The sequence below is a fragment of the Bison bison genome, unplaced genomic scaffold, assembly GCF_000754665.1.
Source record: "Bison bison bison isolate TAMUID 2011002044 unplaced genomic scaffold, Bison_UMD1.0 scf7180017864530, whole genome shotgun sequence".
Classification (NCBI taxonomy): Eukaryota; Metazoa; Chordata; class Mammalia; order Artiodactyla; family Bovidae; genus Bison; species Bison bison.
The window spans coordinates 7,321,493-7,326,688 of NW_011495080.1; positions in this window are offsets into that span (position 1 = coordinate 7,321,493).

Below are 5,196 nucleotides of genomic sequence, written 5' to 3' on the forward strand. Positions count from 1 at the left end.
GGGATGGGCTCTTCTCTCCCAAAAGGGATGTAGATGATGCAGCAGTTTGGGGGACATCTCCCCACTGAAGGACACACTGCAGCCTTGCACCACTTGGCCAGCTCGCCCTCTCACCTCGCTGCCCCTCAGACTCCTTTCTGCAGCCCTGGAAGCTTTGTCCCCTTTGACTGGTAGGACACCACAAGCCGGCCCTGGAGGTCGTCAGAGTCGCGTCCACTCGTGCCCTTTCTGAAGGAACTGACCGTCAGTCATCCTCCCAGTGAGCAGCTTGAGCTACAGAGGTTGGGGTGGCCTGACTGTGGTGGGAAGAAGTGGTGATGAGGAAGAGCTCGCTTCCTGAAGCACGAGAAGCAAATCCCAGAGAGGGAGCCTCAGGAGGTCAGCAAGGGCTTGAGGTGGGAATGGGGTGGCAGCTGGGTGGATGGTGCGGCTCCTGAGGCTGGGACTGGAGCTCCTCCCAGGCTGTAAAGTATGACGTCAACTACCTAGGAAGAATCTAATCAGATACCTGCTGACACTGGCACTTTACAGGTCTCTCTTTTTTTCTTCTTGGGCTAGGGTCTCATAACCTTTGGAGGGCAGTTTTTCTCATTTTAGAGAGGAGGAAAGCAAGGTCCAGAAGATCACATTCTAAATCTTTAAAGACTAAATCTTTGAGTCTAAATCGTGAAGACTCAAAGTCACGTTTGGTTTAAAGCTCATGTAACTAACCCCCGGGGCCTGGCCAGCTGGGTCCAGGTGCACCCAGGGCGTCAGAGCCCACTCAGCCGCTGGCTTGTCCTTTTCAGGGCAGGCTCTCCACAGGCGGAAATCACATGACCCAAGGCTCAGCACCACCCATGCCAGTAAAAAGACACTGAGTCTTCTTTTTTAATCCTTTAAGAGAAAGTATAGAGAATACTCTTATACTTACTACTCAGATTTGTCTTATACCTACAACTCAGCCCTGAGTTGGTGTTGAAAAAAAATTTAAGAAAAAAAATAATAGATAAACTGTAGTATATCCAGATAGAGGAGTATTATTCAGCACTTAAATGAGCCATCAAACTATGAAAAGACATGGAGGAAACCAAGTGAACCAATCTGAAAAGGCTACATACTGCATTACCCCAACTATGACATTCTGGAAAAAGCAAAACCATGTAGACAGTGAAAATATCAGTGGTTGCCAGGGAATGAGGGGAGGGGAGGTGAATTGGTAATGCACAAAAGATTTTTAGGGCAGTGACATTATTTTGTATGATACTGTGATGATAGATACATGTAACATGTATCTGTCTCTTTTTTTTAATATGAAACACTTCACAAATTTGCATGTCATCCTTGAGCAGGGGCCATGCTAATATTCTCGGCATCATTCCAGTTTTAGTATATGTGCTGCTGAAGCAAGCACTGTAATATGTATCTTTAATTTTTAAAAAGTATTCTTTAATAAAATACATATATGTACAAGAGTGAACCCTAAGGAAAACTGAATTATGCCTGCTTGTGATGTGTCATTCTTTGCAACAAACGTACCCCTCTGGTGGGGGACGTTAGTAGTGGAAGAAGCTGTGGCTGTGTAGAGGCAGGGAGTATATGAAAAATCTCTGTACCTTTCTCTGTTTTGCTGTAAACCTTAAACTGCTCCAAAAAAAGACAATCTTGTAAAAAACAAAAAGTACAGAAACGTTAAGGACAATAACACCTAAGTCTTGATGACACAAAGCCTCTACAGTGCCCCCATGGAAGTAGTTCTGTAGGTCAGTCATAACAACATACCACAAACCTGGTGACTTCAACAGAAATTGTCACATAGCTCTGGAGGCTACCAGTTCTGGATCAAGATTTGACAGGGTTCATACCTCTCTCCTAGCTCTGGTGGTTGGCTGGTAATCTTTGGTGTTCCTTAGCTTGCAGATATGGCACCCCACTCCAGTACTTTTGCCTAGAAAATCCCATGGATGGAGGAGCCTGGTAGGCTGTAGTCCATGGGGTCGCTAGAGTCGGACACGACTGAGCCACTTCACTTTCACTTTTCACTTTCATGCATTGGAGAAGGAAATGGCAACCCACTCCAGTGTTCTTGCCTGGAGAATCCCAGGGACGGCGGAGCCTGGTGGGCTGCCGTCTATGGGGTCGCACAGAGTCGGACGCGACTGAAGTGACTTAGCAGCAGCAGCAGCAGCTTGCAGATATATCACCTGTTTCTGCCTTCACATTCACATGCTGTTCTCTGTGTGTCCGTGTGTGTGTCCCCTTTTTCTAAACACGCCAGTCATGCTGGATTAGGTAGGACCCATCCTAATGATTTCATTTTAATTTACCTCTGTAAAGACCCTATCACTGAATATGGTCACTTTCTGAGGTACTACAAGTTAGGACTGCAACATATCTTTTTTTGGGGGGGGACACGGTGCAACCCATAATGCCTGCTGAGGACACAGCCTTGCTCCAACATGTGGCAGCTGGTTGAGTGCTACGTTGCTATGGAGCCATTCAGACAGTGTTTATAACTAGCCCCGGCCAAGCAGATTTTATTCCATCTCAGAGTCTCACAGGTTATCTCACAAGCAGACTGCCACTCACACCTGCTCTCCCATTAGAGCAGCCTGTCAACCTGCAGCGTGGTGAGACACATTTTCCAGGTGTCACTGGACAGTTCTACACGTGGCAGGTCAGCCTGCATTCAACAAGCACAGACAAGTCTCCACCAGAGGGTCTCAGGGAACCTGGGCACTCTCAGAGCTTTTCTCTTTCCCATCTGTCTCTGTTGCACAGAAGCCATGCCAGACATTCCACCAGTGAGAATTTTCTCAAGATCTATTGCCCAAAACACACTTACTGTCTGACACAGTCGTTTTTATATCTTTTAGAGTCCCTTTTCGCACTGCTGACTCCAAGAAAGCTAATTAATTATTTTAGACACCACTATTAAATTGACACAGTGATTAATCTGATCATCCTTTTTATGAAATTACCTCTGAAATGCTAACTTCTCGTCTTCTGAAACTCACTGTGTAAATTACTCTGAAGATTACATTGTACCAGCTTTTGGCTCTGTAAATCTTAATAGCAGTTTTTTGTTTTTTGCCGAAAGCAATAAAAGCTGTCCCGAATTTATCAGGTTAATTAGGAAAGAGGTGGGCAGCAGGAAATTGAAGGTGACTCACACCACAAGTGGGAGTTAGACTGATGGATTGTTAGAACCTTCTGTTGCTGGTTACCATCAGGGGACTTGGCATCAGTGAGTCAGTGAGCAGTACACAGGCAGCCTCATGAACCAGAGGGACGTGTGGAACCCACAGTTGCAGGTGTCAGGGCTCCAGCTTGAGAGAACTAGTGTTCTAAGAGTGATCCCTCCCCCCACTCTCCTCACCCCCTCCACTGCCTTTCTTGCATTTTCTCAGTGCACCTCCTGAGTCTCTTGGTGTCCCATTTGGACTCAAAGCCCACAGAGAGCTGCCTCATGGCTGCCCACCCTGAGCAGTCCCCAAAACTCCTAGGCCTGAGGAGGGAGCAGGAAGCACACCTTAGCTACTGCCCTCCACCATGCTTTACTCCACCCAGTGGGCAGGCTCTTGGACTCCAGGCTCCATCAACGCTGCCCCACAGAAGGAATTTTAAAGCCTGCAGAGGCTCTCAGGCCTGGTAGAAATAGCAGTGTCAATCTTCCATTTTTTTTTTTTTAAGCTAATTTTCCTTCTTTTTTGTAGTAAATCCTGAGCATCCCATGTGTGCTAACCCTAACCCTAACCAGGAGAGTGTTAGAGGTCACACTGCCAGTCCCTTCTCAGGCTGCATGCAAAACACCTTTTACTTGTTTTGAGAACAGCTGAAAGACAGAACACACTGAACCTGTATCGGGCTTCCCACTTCTTTGCCAGTGGCAAAGAATCCACCTGCCAATGCAGGAGACACAAGAGACACAGGTTCGATCCCTGGGTTGAGAAGAATCCCCTGGAGAAGGGAATGGCAACCCACTCCAGTATTCTTGCCTAGAGAATCCCATGGACAGAGGAGCTTGGCGGGCTACAGTCCATGGGGTCTCAAAGAGTTGGACACGACTGAGCACACTGAACCTGTGGCCTCATTTATCCATCCATCAGCCCATCCATCCATCCATCAGTGTATATTGAGCAACCTACTGCATGTAAGGTGCTGCTCTAGGCTCTTGGGGAAAACAGAACGAGAACATGGCAGAGATGATTCCTGCCAGTATCTGTATCCAGAGATGATACTGTTAATAGAGAAGTTGGACAATAAGATAAATACTAAGTAAGATGGTGTTCCATGCTTTCGGATGAGGATAGGGACTACTAGTGTAGGTGGCAGTCTACAGTTTTAAATAGAAGAGTCAGGGAAGGCTGAGTTGCCTCACTAACCTCACCCTAGCCCTGGCTCTGCCTCATGGAGAAGATGACATTTGAATAAAGACCCGAAGGAGGTGCTAGGCTGAGCCATGCATAAACTGGAAGGAAGAGCCTTCCAAGCAGAGGGAACCTTCCAGTGCCAAGGCCCTGACACAGGAGCATGCCTGACTGGTCGAGGAACAGCGAGGAGGTGCTGTGGCTGGAAGAGGGTGGCAGGAGGTGCTGTGGCTGGAAGAGTGGCACGGGCCATGGAGAGAGCTGAGTAAACTTGCCACTCGGGTGTTTAAAGGAAGAAAGCATCTCTGTGTCTTGTTCCCGTGCTCCCTTGGGGTTCTGGCCTGCCCTGAAGGTGTCTATCCGCAGGCAGACCACAGCCCAGGCTGAGAAGGGTTTGGGCCGGAGAGCATGCGGAGGGGGCGGGCTCTGAAGCTCCGCTGCCGGATTCTCCACGGGCCTGAGGAAACTGAGGTTAGAGGGCCTCTCCCTGCGGCTCCCCCTGTAGTGTCACTAGGGCAGGCTTCGCCTCTGAGCAGGTTCCTTCTGCTTCACTGGGGCAGGAAGTTTACCACCTACAAGCTACCTCTGTCGGGGATTTTTCTCCCATTCCTGCGCACACAGGTGCGAGATAAAGAAAGTCCCAGGAGCTGCTGGGCCGACTCCTCCGGTGGAAGGCGAAGCGGTTAAGGATGCCCTCACATTCCACACCTGAGGACGGAACACGGTGAGGTCAACAGCTGGAGCGAGGCGCGGTGAAAGGCAGTCCCTGTCCTCTGGAGGGCTGAGGGGGGCACTCCTCTGTGACCCCCACACCCGAAGTCCTGTGTGGAAGTCAGCCTGTTGTTTC